The following is a 21,388-nucleotide window of genomic DNA, read 5'->3' as shown; positions in this document are numbered from 1 at the left end:
CTCTTTTATAAATATGGTATTTGGGCCTTTGGCCCATAGGATTCACTTAAGTAAAACCTATTCTTGAAAATGGGCAAATGGATTCACTTAAATAAAACCTATTCTTGAAAGGGGGCGAATGGAAGGTTGTAACTCCTAATTTCAAGGGCTAAATTTACCTTTTTTACCCTCTCCCTTAAAATAAGGTGGGCTATTTGAGGTGATTTGTAAAAATGTACTATGATACAAAATATTCGCCTACTAAAAATTTAAAACCGCTTAATTTCGCCAAAGGGCGAACATTCGCCCCTAAAATTTTCTATGGGCTACATTAGTAATATTGGCACCTAACATGCCCCTCTCCTTAAAAAAGTGTTGTCCTCAACACTTGAGTAATTCTAGATGCTTCTATATAAAATTCTCATCCTCCCATGTGGAATCTTCAATGGGTAAGTTCTTCCACTTGATGAATTACTCTGAAATTGATTGATTTCATAGCCGTCGAGTTCTTGATTTCATGAGTGCTTCAGGTTCTAATATGATTTTTCATTCCTTTTCAACTCTCGAGAGTATTGTTTGAACTGGGAATTTGTCACTTCTAACCTTATTTAAACATGAGACATGGAAAACTGGGTACACTCAGGAAGATAGAGGAAGCTCCAATCTGTATGTCATAGTACCAATCTTTTGCAGCACCTTGTAAGGACCATAGTACTTTGGTGATAATTTATTATCCTTCTTAGATTGCTTGAGGGATATTTATTTGTATGGTTGTAACCATAAAAATACCCAGTGGCCTACATCAGAATTTCTTTCACTGTGATGTTGATCTGCATGTTGTTTCATTCGATTTTGCACCAAGGTGGGGTTATCCTTTAAGAGTTGGAGAACTTGTTGTTGATGCTCGATGTGATCTTCCACTGCTTGAAGCTTAGAATTTTATCTTAAAGATGATGTGATGGATGGTGGATGATATCCATAAAGTGCCAATGCATTACAAGATATGGTCGAATTCATTTCTTCTTTCTTTGGGGTTCTTTTACTCTTTTTTCTTCCAATTGTTGTGGTGTCAACCTTATAGGTTGTGGAAGGCAATGAGATACCACTCTTCCATATTTATAGTTGTGAGTGGTAGGTTTCCTTCATTTTGGTTTCAATTTTTCTTTCCAACTTGAATGCCTTCTCCAATGAATCAGGTTCCTGGAGATGAACCTCAGGTTGAATGTTATCCTTTAAAGTCCCTATCAAAACATCAATCCTCTACTTCTTTGGAATATCATTTACCCTTATATTCAATTTTTGGAAGTCGTCAATGTGCTTTTCCATTGAACCCTTTTGCTTGAGATTTATCAATTGGCTAAAGAAGGTGTTTCTCTTTGTGTCCTCATAATGTGCTATCATTTCCTCCATGAAAATTGACCAGGTGACAAGTGGTTTATGAGAACAAAGGCCTCTATACCATACAAACTGATTCGTTTCTAAATATAAAGATGCAATACATACCTTTTGTGTGTTTTTCACATCATGTAGATCAAAATATTTCTCCATCTGTAGTATCCAAGTTACTAGATCCTTGCCATCAAACTTCCTCATATCTACCTTTTCATCATTAGGAAGTCTTTCTTGTAGCAACTTTGTCCAACCTTCCTTCAAACCTTCCCTATCTTTCTTCAAATATTCCATGTTTCCTTTTGATTTTGATTCTATACCATCGATCTTAGCTTCCATTCCATAGATAAAATCATTTATCTTAGCTTCGATTGCATTCTTCAAATCATCCATCCAATTTTGCTTACTAGGTGTTTCTATTTTCTTGATTCAAGTCATTATTTTTCTTGCTTTTAGGAGCTCGATATTGAAACGATTGTAACTATGTAATTTCGAATCTCCAAGTTTTGAAATTTAGTCCTTTGGTATCCCTTTGAGTCGTCTTTCCAACCCCATATGTCTAATCGATATTGGATTCTTCAAGAAATAGCTATGCCCAATTTCCTACAATGGCTGGATTATATATTGGTTTAGTAGAGTTAACTTGTATGAAGTTCCATGTGTCACTTTTTCTACCTTCAGCCCTGAAAATGATACCTAACAAACTATAGTCCGCCCTATTTTTGTCGTTTTTTTATGAAATTTGAATATGATGCTCAGAGACAAATTTATTACAATTTTCCCAAGGTCCTGTATTTGATATGGAATTCGGGAGCTTACAAAAACCTTAACTGCCTCACCTCATATCTCTGAAAATATAGTGATACAAGATTTTATATTCAGACATGAGGTTCAAAAATCTTTCGTCTCAAATGGGTTTTAACTACAGCTTCTAAAACTTTGTAGAAACAAATTTATAGCGAAAATACCACGATGACCTATTTGAAGTGGTGAAACCCTAGAATCCAAAACTCTGATACCAAATGTTAAGAAACCAACTCACAATAATAAAGAAAGGACACAACAATAACAATAGTGGGCTCCTATGGGGCACAATAATAACAATGTGGGGACTAAATGAGCAGTACAGGGACCTAACATATTTATGTAGTACTAGTTATGGAGGGACTACTAGATAGATTTGAGGTATTTGCAAAGGTCTTTACAAATATTTTAGTTCAACAATAATGACAGAATTTATATGCGATGAAATGTGACCTCATAAAATTGAAGAGGAAATTTTAGGTTGGGAAAATTTTCAAAAAATAATCACGGTATTATAACTTGTTATGCAAAAATTAGTTTATTGTAAAAGATGGGGTTGGATATTTTTGTGAAAGTGTGAAACCCTATATTCATTATTTGAAGTTAATTTATGCTAGGGATAGGCACTTAGTCCCTTGAAGGTACTAAAGATTTCTTGGTTGATGTCCTAGTTACTTGTGATTGAATCTAGGATAGGTAGCCGATCAAATTGATTTGTTTGCTAATTTGTTGTTTAAGGTGTGCTTCAAGGTTCCTAAGATCTTAGAGTGTGATAGATTAAAAAGCTTAGCAAATAAAATTCTAAAATAACATTATGATAGTGGACATCCACAAAATTTGGTAAAGGGCACCAAAAGGATGCAAAAGAAGGTAATATGTCCTTTATCTAATTTTCCTAAAGAGAGGTTGCAAACTTGGGGGCTCAAGCACTACATTTTAGTGATGAAAACTCTAGATATGATTTCTATTGAAATCCATTAATGATCCATTTGGTTGGTATCCATTAGTTGGACACAAAAACTAGATAAATTCTACAAGTATTGTGTAAGGGAATCTAATGGATATACTTGTTTTCCCTGTGTGAGTGAAACTAGGGTAGTACTATGATATCCAAGAAGTCCCTAGCTTTGAGTTTTTTTTTACCTCCAAGTTTCAACCCCACCCTCTTCTAAACTTTGTTCTCTTTCCAACTCCTCTTCACTGGACTCACCTTGAAATCAGATAACCTTGGATGCATTCCCCCACCTTATCCCCACTCTTTGATATGCTCAACTTCATTCCATGAATAATGAACTATAATTTATGTCTCAATTTATCCTTTGATTAAATATATTAATAACCTTAAAATTATCTCTTTAACATCCACAACAACCAAGACCTTATTAATAGTGCATGTATACAATCCTCGATTCGTTTCCCCACTCTAACATGCTCTTCTTCATTACCTTAAGATTGAGGTACAATTTCTATGTCTCATATTTTTCCATTTCTTCCAAATCTTAATAAAACCATCATACGGCTAAGTTATTAACATAAATTACATAAACCAGCTAAGGAAATTTTATATGCAAGTCCATACCCATATGTTGAGCAAATTTTGAAATAAAAATAGATTATGTTACATGTGCATATAATTGACATAAAAACATTGGAAAGAAACTCATGTAATATAATTTGGGCATGGTAAGTAGCTTCCAATGGAGCATCCACCACTTAACAATGGAAATTTTATTTGAATGTCACTTTTGAAGTGATGATGCAAGTGCATATCCTTGCAGTCAACTCTTCACGTCTAGAAGGTCAAACAAACCTTTACCAAAGGGAGCGGGCTCCCTTAATTTAGATTGGAGGATAAGATTGAGAAATTTTCTCTGGAAACTATTATTTAAAGGTTGGTTTGATAACTAAGATTTTAAGCTAAGAGCACCATAGAAGGAAAAGTATTTGTAGGAGGATAAGATTCACCTATGAAAATAAATATCATTAAGAAAAAAGTTTTTATCCATAAGAGGTTCGAGTCAAGAGTCACTTTAGTAATTAGTTGTAGAACTTATGGAGTTGTTAGGATTAGTTGAAATCTAGAAGTTTCATCTTCCAAGTATGTAGGTAAGCCTTTAGTCATGTTTTACAGTGTGTGGTCATGAAAAAGGAGGACCCAAACTATGTGAAATCAACCCAAGAGAGTGGCTATGATGAACTAATGAATTTAGCCCAAAAATGGAGAGGAGTAGAAATTAGAGGTGGGTAGATATTTCAAAGAAATTTTGCAGAAATTTTTTGGTTGTAATGAGATATTGTTTTTATTCCTCTAGGTAGTGTATATCCCTCTCTAATTGATTTTCTTGTCTATATGTTAATACAAATTATAATTATGAGAACAATCGTTTTTTCTTTGTATGTTTAGATATTGCAGGATTGGACATCTCCCAACTCGTATTCACATGTGTATTTATTTCTCTATAGATCAATTTCTTAGTATTTATATGTTATTCTGTAATATCAAGGTCAGCTCAAGCAACATAGTCGAAGGAGAAACCTATGAAAGGTTGTTGATTAGACAAACATCTCCGAGTGTTGCAAGGTTCTAAAGCAAGGTTCCCATCTCAATCCAAGTCATTTTTAATCCTTTTTTAAGTTTCAATTCTAAAAATTCAATATCCCAAAACCCTACTCCTGAAATGACATAATGTTTATGTCTATGTCAGGACATATAAGCATATTAGGTCTTGTAATTAAAAGGTGTTTTTCCTAGTTAAATACCAAAACTCTCAAACCTTGGTCAATCGATACCAAAACTCTTAATCACTGTGTATCTCAATCTCTAGGAATTTCAAGGTTCCATCAGTAAGGTTACACATATCAAATCAGGACGATACTTTGTTAAGAGTAGCATATTGAGAAATCCTTGATACCTGATACATCGATATCCCAAGGAACAAAATTTAGTTGACGGGAAAATTTTTTCTCTATCAAGATGTGAAATCATTTGTTTACCATAAAAAATCATATCAAGTGATTTGTAAAATGTTCCACCAGTGTGTTTAAATTCCAAAATTATGATATGTCGAAACCCAATAACGGATGACATTAATTGAGGTAAGAAAGTATTCATCATTTGACATTCCATCTATCCTGAGAAATAAATGTACTAGGGGAAATTTGTGAGGTGCATGGGTTCTTGATATCTCGATGAGTCGACATTTTGATATGTCTGATATTAGAGATGAAGGTAAATGACAGGAACTAGTTCCTCTTGGTAGATTGAAAGATTTCCAAACATTGTGAAGTGTGTGAAGGAATAATAGATGGAAGATAATTTGAGAGAGAAAGTTGAAGTGTAGCAGGAAAAGGTCCTAGACACATCAAGTATCGTTATGAGATGAAAAATACTAAGGTAAAATATAGTTCTCTCACTATAATTTGTATAACTTTAAATGCAAAATCTCCTATTTGATTATGTGGTAGAATAGGTATGGAGTCAAAGTACCTTGCTATCACCTTTATAAACCTACTTGCTTAGCATGGTGAAAAACATCACAACTCTAAAGCTCATGAAAAATATAATATGTAAGACTTAGTCAGGAATCCTTGCTATTCTACTCATTAGTACAAGACCTCTTTATTGAACCAACCACAAAAAATAAAGGCCTCAAATATATAATAACCTATTTGCCTTCTAACAAAGGATGGTAACTTAAGTACACTTTCACTAATACAAACCTCATCATTATTGTCCCCCACAAATGTAAAATAATTTTATTAATCTCATATAACTAAAAAAATTCTTTAATTTTCAACTAAAACTTGGATCTCCTTACATGATATGAATATCATATCATTCCCCTCCTTTTATATATATATATATAACCTTTCTCATATTTGTTTAAAAAAACCATTATTTATCATATATATTCATATATATATATATATATATATTTGTTTTTAAAAAGCCATTATTTATCATTTGTTCTTACTAAGAACTTCTAACAACTATATTTAATATACTTTCATATTTTTTTAAAGTAAATAATAATTTAATCACGTTAGGTTTATATCATAAATATGTGCCCAATTCAAGAAAAAGTAAACATACTGTTTAAGTAAATTAATTATATTCAGAGAGGTGCTCCAGCGTGCTGTCAACCTAGAAACTTTCCAAGGTCAATATACAGTTTAATTATAAGTAAAAGTTATAAAGGTTTAAATAGATATTTGGTCCCATTGTGCTTTAGATATCATACCTCCCTATAAAGTGAGTGTGTAATGTTGACCAGTGGAAAAGATATTCTATCTTGAACATTGAAGAGAAGATATTTGACCTGCATCATTCTCTTAATTAAGCTTTTTAATTTAAGGGATATTGGCAGACATGTTCTATTAACTTGTGATAAGGTTTTAAGAGTAGTACCACACCCACCTGCCTGATATCTAATATTTTATTAGATCATAAATTGCTGACTTGCCTAACCATTAAATATTCTTTATACATTCCATATCAACAGTTTTATATTATGAGTTAGTGGATCGTAGCAAAAGGGACAGGCAAGATGAACATCGGTAGCAATAAAAGTTTGCATGTAGAGATAAGGTTGGTCAATTCAATCGCAAGCAGTGGGCAATCTCTGATGCGGAGGGATTCGCAATTTGCAGGAACAGATTGATGAGCTGTTATGTAGGTGGGGGAGATTCGCATCTGTTAGGCACAAAACGATGAGATATAAAAATACAGTTATGTCACCTCAACGTTCTTTTCTTTATTCCGGAGCAGTGAAGGCCGTCGAAACTCTGGGTGAATATGGTCAAAAGCCATGATACTTTTCGGTTGGGCAAACATCATCTCACGAGTACTCAGAATTATGAATATCAAGCTCAACGATCATCCAATAAGAAAATCAGGCGGGTGGATTTGGATTGTTTTTTGAAATTATTTTTTGTTAAATTGAAATGCTTTTTTGACTGAATATATTGGAGCACTCAGATTACAAAGAGTTGAGTAGTCAAATTATAAAGAGTTTATGATTTTAACCAATGTCTATTAAATGACATGCTATATTTATTCATTATTATATTTTTTTGTTTTTTACATTATTTCACCATTATTATCTTAAAAATAAAAAACCAAAATCTAAATATTATTACATAAGTGTAAAATAACTGTCTAATATTTAAGAAAACAAATAATTTATATATATATATGCAGGGCTTGTTAATTTTTTGGACTTGGAGTATGTTCTAAAATTGTTTTTGTTTGGCTAAAAGCTTGTTTTCCTTGAACATAAGGAAACATGTTCCAAGTGGCGTGGTTTTCCTTGAATAACAGTGATGAGTCAGCCGGCATTCGCGGATAGCAACCAGAGATTGTTGTCCTCATTGTTGGTTTGACCACTGAGTTATGATAGGTTTTCCCACCCTGTGAAAAAAAAGACATGCTAACTTTATACCTACACTTATCGTTTAAATAATGAAGTATTATAAAAAAATGGTGAATTATGAAGAAAGTCTTAAAACCTAAAACTATTTTTTTAAGAAAATAATGTCATATATTTTAGTTTAAAATTGTGTATTTATTACTTACTTAATATGAAATTATTCATCTAGTCTACCGTGTGTAGAATAGATGTTGATGGAGTGTTTTGTGAAGATCATCGAGTAGGCAAAAATCCAGCCATGATAAGGGTTCTTGTGGTCTAGGTCAAGTGCAATCCCAAGGTGATTTTGATGTCTTAGATACCTCTAGATTATGGCTACTCAACCCACAAATTAGGGGTGCTAGTCATCTCAAAACTCACATTACTTAACAAAAAAAACATTAAATTATTCACCCACCATTAAAAACTTACAAAAAATAATGTAACTACACATTTTAATTTCTTGTCTACCCAAAGGGTCACCAAAACCTTGTAAGGATTTCATTGTAGAGTTGGAAGCTCTTCTTGTTAAGAAGTTGGATTTCATAAACTAAACCAAGTTGAAGACATGTTATTTACTTATCATGTAGGAGTTACCAAAACTTTGTAATAAAATTAAATAATAATAATAATAAATTTAAATTTATAAATTTAGTTTATTTTTTAATAAAATATATTAATTTTTTATATTAGAAATATATATCTACAATTAATTTTTTAATTATGAAAAATATTTTCTTAATTTATATGTAATAAAATTAAATAATAATAGTAATAAATTTAAATTTATAAATTTAATAAATATTTTTAATAAAAAATATATATTTATGTTTTATATGAGGAATATATATTTACAATTATTTTTTTAGTTATGAAAAATATCTTTATGAAAAATGAAAATGTTTCATAAACCAGAAAGACTCATCATTATGAATTCAATATTTCAAGTGTATGCATGGAAGAACTGTTCAACCTATGACATGCAGAAAATTAAACCAAAAAAACAAATAATACTATTGACCACCCCAACTAAACCTAATCGACTAAATTATCTTTACTTTCGGAATAAAATAAAATGACATTGATATAAACAAAATGACCCACAAACTGCACTGGATTCTTAATTCTATTTATATTAACAGCATTGGCCATTTCCAATATTGGACAAGAACATAAACAATAACCATCTTTTCTCCGAAGGGTTTTGTGGACATGTGCTCACTAATTCTAACCACAGTTATCCTTTGAAGGCATGTGCAGAGTTACTCTTCGTGGATAAGTTCTTCGTCATTCATACCAACTACACTTTTTCCGGACTTGTAAAATCTAAAAAAATTTCGTACAATCAAAATAAAATTTATTGATGACTAAAGATACCAAACAAAATGAATTTACAATCTCTTCATTATTAAACTGCACGTTACTTCCATGCTCCAATTAATCACCAGCGAAATCTGATGTCTTTTTCTTATTATTTTACATTTATATGTTTTCGTGGTCAATCAATATCGAAACCTGATAGTTTTTTTTTCATTATTTCACATGCAGATGCTTCCTTGGCCAATGACGGGCTGTGAGGCTTTGAAATCTTTAAAAGCAGGCCCGTCATCCGGCTTAAAAAACTCTAAACTCTTGTTTATTTCAATAGACCTGACATTGTTTCAAAAGTAAAACGGTGTCCCTTACACACGTTATGTTGGACTTAGTAATAAATTTTCATGGCGGCTGTCATTCACCACCTATGGCTTGTGGCCTATTTTATTAATTTCTTATAAAGATGTGTGAAAATGGGCATCCATGGAAGAATCTCAATCAGGCACTTTTCGCTGATGGTAGCCATAGATTTTATTATAAGACCACTGTCAACTTGCAAATTGTGAAGCAGTTCAAAGCTACTATTCCCGGGTTTTAATCATTCGTGTTTACGCATTTTAGCATAGGATAAAATATAACTTAAACATATAATATGAGTACTCGACTTTGCCAATGATCTTAGAATTAGTCCTTTTAGACCATGGCACTAAGAATCATGATGACCGTTTTGAAAATGTGGTCACTCTAGGAACAAATGATTAGGCAATTTTGAAATTATACTTACTTTAGTTTAATATTCTTAAAATAGTATATAGTAATTTAAGATATTTTAATATATATATATATATACTAAATAAAGCTGAGCAAAAATCTTATTGAAATTTGAATTTCAGTCAAATCTATATCTAGACACAAAACCTATATGTGAAATTAAATACATTGATTGTCTTGGGGAAGGTTTTCATAGGAAGAACTTATATTAGACACTAATTGTTATAGTTGACCGATATACATAGAATTTGCAAAATTGTCCAAGAAGTAAAACACATTTACAATACGAGCACCAGAAAGGAGGAGAAAGAACATCATTTAGAGCAACTTCCAAAAGTCAATTAAGGTCTAGCAGCAGGTTGCCAATGGGTCGGCTAGATGCACCATTATCTAGGTTCTTCTTTTCATTGACTGTGAGCTACCACTTTAGTCCTACCAACTACTCAAGAAGAGCATCTATTTCATCTTCCTCATGAGTTAATTTAACTTTAAAGGTCTGAATCTCATCCAGGAGGGAAATGGAGGTTGTCGTGATGAAGCTTCCAATTAATATAAACGCGTTCTAGCTAAAGAGCTTCTAGTTTTTTAGTGCACTGTCTACATATGTTATGACCACTTGCTGCAACAAATTTAACCTTCTTCGTTGACATTGTTTGATTGCACAAGGAATGGGACCAGGTGTTAGAAAGAACAGGGAATTGGTGATTCAGAAGGTCAGTGGGAGAGTTGTTGGGGAAAGTAATTGGGACGACCATAGACCAAATATAGGCAAATTTCAGCTACAGAATAGTTACATAAATAAGGTCGAAGGAGCACCACCAATTTCCGTAGGGAGAGACAAGGCCAACATGATAATTCGCTAAGCCAAGAGCACCTAGGCCAAAGGGACTAAGGAGTAAGGAAGACTTCCAGTAACGTATGTGGTGCAACATAGAGAAACTCATAGTTGAAATAACAGAGAATGCCACATAGAGGGAAAGGGGATACCAGAGCACCCAACAGAGGAAGGCTAACCTATAAGGAAGAGCACCAGTGAACATGAACATGTGAGCAAGTGGAGTAGTCATAGGCAAAAATAATACTAATTGTGCCCTTGTCAACTGATTGAGACGAAGGGCATGCATAGGTGAGGCAATGAATCCTGAAATTCCACCAGCTGGCACTATACAAAGCCATCATCAATTTGGAAATGATGTTGACTGAGCCAAGAAGCTAATTGCCATAGAGAGTCTTAAAATAGTTTGCTCGTCTTGGATGAGCCAACGATGGGTGCCATTGAATACAGTTGTGCAGAAGCTCGCAATGATGAGGCAAAGGACAACTATGAAGATATGAGCAAATGGAGGTCATTAAATTAACTCAAAAACCAAAAATCCCACGCATGTTGTCAATTGGGTCACCATTAAACTTCATAATGGCACCCTTCCTTGAGACCATCAATGAGCAAGGTTTGAGGTCAAATTGATACTAATTATTTCATCTAGTCTTGAATCTTAATGCGTGTGAAAACCTTCAGAGAAATTCGATTGCATAGCTTATGTCCTCGCTAAAAGTAATGTGTGTGAAAACCTTAGGAGCAATTCCATTGCATAGTCCATATCCTCACTAAAAGTAATGTGTGGGGAAACCTTGGGAGAAATTCCATTACATGGGTCATGTCATTACTAAAATCCACAACACCTTGCATTAATTGCCACCTTTTCTTATCATGGACACTTATATTTAGATCACAACATGGAATGGGGAAGCTTAAAGTAGGGGTCCAAATCATGTACATTATAAATAAGGGGGGTATCATGGGATGTCTCTCCAACCTTAGGATCCATTTATTTCAATTTGGCCCACTTTTAGAAGCCAAACAAGATTAACATGTGTATTAGCTTCTAAGTTTTCTCATTTAAGGGTTTGAAAGGAGGACTTAAGAGGGAAGTAATCCACGGCACAAGTAATTCTTTGAAAAAGAAGTTTGAGATGATTTTCTTTAGGGAAGGAGCCTTTGTACAAATAATGTATTGTAAAGAGAGAGTCCCCGTGATTATGATATTAAAGATATCAATATCTTTTGCCATGTTTAATCCAAGAAAGAGGTCCTACATTTCATCTTAATTATCAATCATCTTCTCAAGCCCCAAAAATATTTAATAGCTTATTTTTCCACATAATTAAAGATAACCCCTTCCCCTTTCCCTTCTATCACCCCTTTGATTATTAAAATATTAATAAATAAATATTTGAATATTATATTTATTTTAATTTAATATATGTTAAAAAATATTTTATTATTATAAATATTTTATATTTAGAAAATATATATTATTTTAATTGTTAAAATATTAAATATTTTAATGATGTTAAGGTACATAGAGACCATTAAATTATTATTTATATAACTTTATTGTGTCATAATGGCAGTGGAATAATGCCTTATTCTGTGTCATAATGACTGTTTAATAACGCTTTTTTCTAATAAAAAAACATTAATGGGAAATGAAAACAAGTAAGACTTATTATCTGGGATAAACCATCGTAAATTGAAACTGATGGGTTTGTAGTTTCCGAAGGCATTTCACATTCTTTATCCAATAAAGAGCACGAGTTGGCTAGAAGCATGGGAACTTTAACATAGAGCCTATATTAAAATGCATGATATTTGAATCTTGAAAAGTATGTTGTATTTTGATATACAAAATTGAGTTTAAGTATAAAAGTAAAATGGATTTAACATAGAGCCTATATTAAAATGCATGACAATTGAATCTTGAAAGGTATATTTTGATATACAAAATGAGTTTAAGTATAAATGTAAAATGGATTTTGATAGACATAACTTAATTTTTTTTTTAAGTTGTGAGATTTCTAAAATTTTATGGGATATAGTATAACTAATTTCTACATAAAGAATTTTGAAAACTGATGTGGGAAAACATCAAAACTTTTTAAATTTAGTAAACCATAATAGAATTATATGACATTAAGATATTAAGACATTTTTAAATTTAGTGGAGTGATATTTAAAGTTAAGATCAAAACTTTTTAAATTTAGTAAACCATAATAGAATTATATGACATAAGATATCAAGACATTTTTAAATTTAGTGGAGTGATATGTAAAGTTAAGATGATAATAGTGCACAAATTCATATGTTAGGCTATTGATAAACATATTTGGTTTGTTTATGGTGAATTGGTTGCATTTCATGGCACTTTGTAATATATGTTATTCCTATGTGAGGAATAATGACTAATATCATCGTGTCATCAAAATCTTCCTTGGTTTTGTCTTTGTTGACAACACCATGGACATTTACAATTCCTACTCTATTCCTCACAACGACTCCTTGGATCAGGCATATCAGTGAGAGGGGAAATTAAATTTCAACCCCTCGTCTCTAGTGGCAGTCATTTTGGCTTCTAGAATTCACACACAAGACTACTTGTTAGTGTTCTTCAGGGTTCTCAGGTTGCAAGGGTTTATAGTCTTTCAAAACCCTAATTCTACAAATGATGAGGTTAAGAAAATGAATGTTTCCCTAGACCATGATCTTATGTTGGTGGTATCTGTAATTTCAGAGGGAATTGTTGGCATTATTGATAGGTTTGGGCCACTAGTGATGAAGGGTCAGAAACCTATGTGGGAGATGGGATCCTCATTCAAGCTAAATAAGAAGGTCATGGAGAAGTTGGCTAAGGTTCAGTTAGACGATTCCTTAAATGATCTCATCAATGAGGAAAATTTTCTTATAGTGGAGTATTTGAAGCAACCTGACACCTTTCTTTTGTCATAGGTTTTTTCCTGCATCCGAGCTAAGGCCACCACCCTAGATCTTGGGAAATTTACTATCTTTGCGAGGTCACTCTCTAGGGTTTCCTTCTATATGCAAGTCAAAGCCACATATCATGTCTCTTCACTCGTAGCTAGAATTTTGGATTAGATATAAATTCCCTCTCATTGTATGTTCCTCCTACATAGAGGTAGGCATCTTCAAGAACAGAATTTGTTTAATGAATACAACATAGCCAAGGATGCCTCAATCTATTTAGTCTTAAGATTAAATAGTGGAGCCAAAGGCTGGGGTGTTTCCTCCTCCTCCCAATTCAAATATTTTAAGGATTCCCTAAGGCCAAAGCTTTCACCCCCAAATCCAAAAGATCTCTCAAGATCAACATTCATTATGGATTAAGTCAACATTCTATCTCTTGAACTGGATAATCTTGTATTCAACATGGATTATGTAAATTATACACAACTGGTGATTATTTATCATTTTAATGGATTATGGTCATCAACATCTCTGCTTTGGGAATGGGTACATCAGAACTAGTCCCTAAATACACATATGTTTTTTTGGTCAAAAGGGTTCTTTGGGGTACCTTTCAAAAATGTGGAGGACCATCATATGGTATATGATTAGGGACCCTAGTTTTGGGGCCGATCTTGTCTCTCATTTCAACCATGATTTCCTAATTTTGATCCACTTTCTATGACAAGTCTGGCCACTCTAGTTTGGCTAAGGCTTCCTAACCTCCTCTTTCATTTGATCAGGAGGGTTTCATTCAATGAACATCTGACATATCACATGCATTTTTGGCATACTAAAAAATACCCTTAATTTAACTACATACTGGAAAATACCTCTAAAAATCACAGTGTTTAACCCCTTGTCAATATGAACCCAATACGCCTTGTCAATTTAAAAAACTCCTACTTTCACTAAATAGAGTAAGTATCCATTTTTTCACTAACATTCTTTATGCCTGTTTATCATTTATCATTAAATTTGAGCTCAGTTTTTTTATACCTACCAATATAAAAATCCTTTGCCCCTTATTATATGATCAATATATTGTGTCATTTTTTCCTAAATATATATTCTCCAATATGAATGAATGTGGTATGGTATCGCTCGCCCAGTGAAGCCCCCATGCATTTGATACACCTAGACATCTTAGATGATATGGGAAACTTACTAGGCCGCTTCATTAAGATAGACATTGAGAGGCTTGAGAAGGGTATTCTCACATTTTCTCATATGTGTGCTGAAATAAAACTTGGCAAAGCATTGCTAGATAAAATCCTCCTCAAGTGGATGGTCGAAGTTTCTTTGTGGCTAGTGGACTATGAGAACACTATGTTCCGTTGTAGGAGATGTCATTACCCTGGTCATCTTCAGAATGCCTTCCATTTTTTTCAAGGACCCTATCCCCATTTGGATGCTAAGAAAAAGAGTCATGGATGACAAGAACCAAAAGCATCTAAGAATTCTTTGGCTCACTAGTAAGACAACATGCAACAATAGAAGACTCCTATCGTCACATCAACTCCTTAACACTTAGCTAAGGTGGTCCACCCCTCAACTGAATACGAAAGAGACTCAACTATAATTTTAGCTTTTTTAATGAGATGACACAAACAATCCATGAATCATATCAGTCAAAAAGTGATAAGGAGACAACAAATATTGCAAAACCCCTAGTGATGGAATTGCCTCAAAGAAATGCAACCATTTTCTCCTCTATATATGTTCCTGAAAACTCCTCAGAATGGACGGGTTCATAATAGAAAAAGAAAAAATGGAAAAATCCATAATAAATCTTGGGCTCCGAGGCTAAGATGATAATAAATATATTGTCTTGTATTGTGATGATCTGTAATGGATGGAATTATGTAATTTGCTATTTGGGAGTAAGACAAATTAACTTGAAAAAAATATATTGATAAACATATTTATTTTGAAATAGGTCTTCAAAATTTTAATTTAACTAACAAAGCTATATAAATTAAACAGGTTGAAATGATCACTTTTGTCCAAAATCCAAGAGACGTTTTTAATAATCACTAGTTTAAGTTGTTTAATCTCCAATGTTGAGCGCCTCAGTGGTTTTTTAGGGTGCTAAATTCATTTATGGATTCAAACATAGCTATAAAAGAATAAAAAATCACAGTCTTGTTCAAAATTGAACTCCGTAATTCCAACCAAAAAAATAATTTAATCTATTAATTAAACTACCCCTAAATTAAATGTTTCCTAAAAACTAGTACATATTAAAACACTTACTTCATAATACATCTCACATTGCTAATATTTAAAAAAAACATAAAACTTAACTAAATTATAATTTTATTTTAAATTATTATTATTATCAGTTATAAAAAGATTAATATATGAGTTAAACATATATAATTTCAAAAAAACATGTCACAATATTTTTAACTATGAAGATTCACTGACATATCAAAATCAGCCAAAATCCAATGTTGGGCATATACAACCCCAACTCATTTCATGTCCATTGGCATGAAGCTATAGCTCCATTAATGGGTAGGAGCAGTATATGCCACCTATTCAATAATGTACTTGATTAAATCTGATGGACGACATATAATGCCTACAATAAATAAATATACAATCTGCTAATGGGCATTAAATTAGCGGGTTTTATATGTGCACCATTGGATAAATCACATGAAAAAATCCAACGATGGGCATATACAACATGCCAAAATCCAATGATGGGCATATACAATGCTCGCTTAATGGTCGCTCAGTTAATGCCAATTGACAGGCTCCTTATTTTCAGACAACAAATATGCAACTTGCCAATGGGTAGATAATTGACATACCAAAATCAGCCAAAATCCAATGATGGGCATATACAACCCAAACTCATTTAATGCCCATTGGCATGGAGCTATAGTTCCATTAATGGGTAGGAGCAGTATATGCCACCTATTCAATAATGCACTTGATTAAATTTGACGGATGGCATATAGTGCCGACAATAAATAAATATACAACTTGCCATTGGGAATTAAATGAGAGGGTTGTATATGCCCACTGTTGGATAACTGACATGCAAAAATCCAATGATGGGCATATACAATGCCCGCTCATTTAATGCCCAGTCGTTAAATGTGAATTGACAAGCTACTTATTTTTGGCCAACAAATATGAAACCTGCCAATGGGCAGATAACTGACATACCAAAATCAACCAAAATCCCACGATGGGCATATACAACCCCAGCTCATTTAATGCCCATTGGCATGGAGCTATAGCTCCATTAATGGGTAGGAGCAGTATATGCCACCTATTCAATAATGTACTTGATTACTTATTCGATAATGTACTTGATTCAATCTGACAGATGACATATAGTGTCAACAATAAATAAATATACATCCTGCCAATGGGCATTAAATGAGCGGGTTGTATATGCCCATCGTTAGATAACTGACATGCAAAAATCCAATGATTATCCAATGATGGGCATATACAACATGCCAAAATCCGATGATGGGCATATACAATTCCCACTCATTTAATGCCAATTGACAAGTTACTTATTTTCAGGCAACAAATATGCAACCTGCCAATGGGCAGATAAGTGACATACCAAAGTTAGCCAAAATCGAATGATGGGCATATACAACCCCAACTCATTTAATGCCCAATTGGCATGGATCTATCGATCCATTAATGGGTAGGAGCAGTATATGCCACATGTTTGATAATGTACTTGATTACTTGTTTGATAATGTACTTGATTAAATCTGACGAATGGCATACAATGCCGACAATAAATAAATATACGGCCTGCAAATGGGCATTAAATGGGCGGTTTGTATATGCCTACCATTGGATAACTAACATGCCAAAATCCAATGATCGACATACACATGTCAAAATCCAATGATGGGCATGTACAACACCTACTCATTTAATGCTGATTGACAGGCTACTTATTTTCAAGCAACAAATATGAAGCTTGCCAATGCGCAGATAACTAACATACCAAAATCGGCCAAAATCCAATGATGGACATATACAACCCCAACTCATTTAATGCCCATTGACAGGATATTTATTTTCAAGCAATAAATATACATCTTGCCAATGACCATTAAATCAGTAAATGTTGTATATGTTCACAATTCGATAACTAACATACCAAAATCCAATAATGGACATATATAGCCCAACAAACTACTTATTTTTAAGTATATAATACCCTCTCATTAATAAAACCATAACTCCATATATATTAATTCCCAATATCATATAACAATAAACCCCTAAAAATCTAAACATTCATAAAGTTTTATGTAACATGTATCATTTAAAACTTCTCTAACCTCTACTATTTTAACAACCACCTGTACCTTAATGCTTCTCATATCATAGTCCTTCCATATAGTTTTATATATCTTTACGTTTTTGAATTTACATGATATAATGAAATTATAATTAAAAAATACTTGAGTATCCATTTGAGAAAAGTAAAGATACCTCTATGTAAATTAATTATCTTATGTTGCAGTGGCAAGTGTAATGTCAGGCTAGGAACTTGAGAAGGTCAATATACAATTTAATTATACTAAAAAAAAGTATACACCAATTTAATTATACTGAAAAAAGCACACGCCATGTTCAAAAATATCTCTGGTCACATTGTATGGCAGTGATTGAGACGGTACCTTCAGGTAAAACAAAAATGTTTGTTCGCATTGTAGATTAGTGATGGAGACAGATGACCAAAAGAAATTTAACATTCAGTGAAGACATAACATCATGGTATGCAGCACTCCACTCGACTGAAAACATAACATCATGGTATGCAGCACTCCACTCGACTGAACTAATCCTTTTCAAAACCATTAAGTGCTGGAAGGCTTTTGTGAATATTGTTTGACTGTGAATAAGGCAATCGGTGAACGTGGAGAGATTCGTAGTTTGCACGCAGAGTACAATGAGATGAGATGTAATAGATGTGGGGAGATTCGCGTGTGTAGGGGGCAAAACGATGAAATATAAAAATACATCTTTTTATTGCAGAACAGTACAGTAAATTGGGTACATGCTTTATGAAGTAATTGGAAAGTAATTGGTTCAGACCCATTTTACTATCTACTGTGAGCATGGATACTTTGTCTTCTTGTACATGCTTTATCAGCAAGGCAATGAATGCCTTTATCCAGGAATACCCTGGAGCGATGCTTTTTTATTTATTTTACACGTATATGTTTCTATTGTTCTTGGACTGTTTTTATATAATTAATTACCTTTGACTGTCATGCCAAAAAAACTCAAAACTTTTATATCACACCTGACATTTCTTGAAAATGAAAACAGTATCCATTGCATAGGTAATGTTAAACTTGTAATCTATCATGGTTGCCTAGGGCTGGGGGGCTTTGATTTAGTTGGTATAAAGTTGGCTGCCATGAGGAGGGTGGTGGAAAAGGGTATATGGGTAGAACCTAAATTTAATATTTTTAGTGGGTATTTAGAGAAGAATATAAATAAGACACTTTTAGTTAGTAATAGGCAGACATATTATTGAATGATTATGAATTCTAAAGTGGGAAGTAGTTCTAAGGGTGGTGGAAAAGGGTATATGGGTAGAACCTAAATTTAATATTTTTAGTGGGTATTTAGAGAAGAATATAAATAAGACACTTTTAGTTAGTAATAGGCAGACATATTATTGAATGATTATGAATTCTAAAGCGGGAAGCAGTTCTAAGCTAAAGTTGTTGGGTTTTATTCATTGTAATTTGTATAGAAAGATAATTTATAAATATGGGCATTGGGCATTGTATATGATTCAAAATTAGTGTTTTACCTTACATATATTGTAAAATGACATTTTACACAAAGATTTAAAATAATAATGGTCATTTTGAAAATATAGTCATCAATCACTATTTTAATTATAGGTATTTAAACTAATGTCTCCATTAAGACTATAAAAATAGTACATATCTAGATATGATAGATAGTCTTAAAGAATACATATCTACATATGATAGTCTTAAAGAGTACATATCTAGATATAATAATGTTTTCTTTCTAGAAAGTTAAATGTTTCATAATTTGAACATTGAATGTTAAAAATATCCTTTTGGTGTTTTACATTGTATACCATTCTAGAATTGGTGTTTTACCTGGAGAATTAGGAATAATGATTGTCATTTTGAAAATATAGTCACTCTTTAATCATTATTCTAATTATCGTATTTAAAATTATGTCTTCTTTTATTTAAGATTATTAAAAAAGACTTATAAATATGATAGTGATTTATTTTCTAAAGAGTTAAAATTTTGAATAATAAAAGATAAATAATACAATTTTGGAGCAATAAGTAAGTACCTTGTCATAAAGTATTAAAGTGTTAAATGCCTTATAATTTAAGTTGCACATTTATTTAATTAAAATAACTTTAAAGGTTGAATGATTCTTACCTACACATTCTTGATTCAAAACTCTACAAGTAGGTAAGGTTACACCTATCATACACCAAAGAGAAATCTTACAAATGTTCTTAGTTCATCTTGATCTATATGCCACAACTATATAGTGCTTACAACAAGGCCCTAATGCCTATAACTAATTTCCAAATAAAATGTGTGCTTCTAAGCCATATAAATATTTTTCCCAAAAGTCATTACATGATATGTATTATTCCCATAGCAATTTCATTTAATTTATGAAGAAAAAATTATACACGATACTTATAATTTGCACAGTAGAATCTATCAAGTGGGTACAATTTTCAGAAAAAATGGTCATATAATTAGGAAGATATTGGCATCTTGCTCCATATCCAACATCCCTCCTACCTTTCTTCTTTTGTTGAGAGGGGGGTAGAAACTTCCAACTTCCACAACATGTCACTAAGATCCTAAAGTGAAGCCCATACAGAAACCGGGGAAAATTGAAAATGTTGTTGTGGATACCACTAGCATAGGTCTAGGACACAATGTAACAAACTATCCTAGATCATATTTTCCATTTTCTCTTAGGACTTAGAATTGTGTTAATGGAATCGTGATTCTTGTTGTTGTAACACAAACTTATTGTAAACAATCAACACATTTTCTTATTTGGCTTGACCATAACCATGCTTATGGAATGTCATCAAATATTTAGCATAACCAAATGAGTAAGATCTGGAAATGGATCAAGTTCAAATCTAATAAAAAAGAGCGATTGATAGATGATAAAAATTATGTAGAGGTAAGCCCAAATATTTTTGTAAAATTAGAATGAAATGGAGTGGTAGAAGGCATTGGATTGCAATACTTATCCTAATGTTGGGTCTATTAAGTACTAAGAGAGATCCAAAAAATAAAATTGAGATGCAAATCCTTTATTCTTAAAAGATATCGAGTAAAGATGGATCTACACTAATGTATGTGTGTTCCATCGTTTCTTCTTTGTCTAATTATTGATGTAATTTGACCATACATACATATATACATACATACGAGTGGCTTTTTATTTAGTTCATATTTTTTTTTTTAATTTTAGTTTTGTATAAAACATTATATTTAATGGATGTATGTTGGCATTAGCATTACAAATAAACAAATGGGATATACATTAAAATATATTCAATATTGAGCTGTAGAACTCACCTCACTTCTCTCATTGCACTAAGATATTTTTTTCTTTAGAAAAATAGTTTCTTAGTGTAGGTAAGAACCATTCATTGTAATCATTGATGACAAAAATTCAAAATTTTTTCTCATGGAATCTTGGAAAAAATTATATCATTAGTTCAAAGAATAAAAAGTTTACTTGTAGGCATGTTTTGTTTTTTTTTTTTTTTTTTTTCGACGATGTGGTTCACGGGGGCACCGGAGGTGGGCCGCTACGTCCACGTAGAGCTGCACGGCCATCAGGCCTACCCCCGAGGGCGTCGAGGAGATTTGACCCCG

The sequence above is a fragment of the Pinus tabuliformis genome, chromosome 5_2, assembly GCF_031772625.1.
Source record: "Pinus tabuliformis cultivar Carrire ecotype Pingquan chromosome 5_2, CPIR1, whole genome shotgun sequence".
NCBI classification, from domain to species: domain Eukaryota; kingdom Viridiplantae; phylum Streptophyta; class Pinopsida; order Pinales; family Pinaceae; genus Pinus; species Pinus tabuliformis.
Note: the sequence above shows the minus strand (reverse complement) of the source record.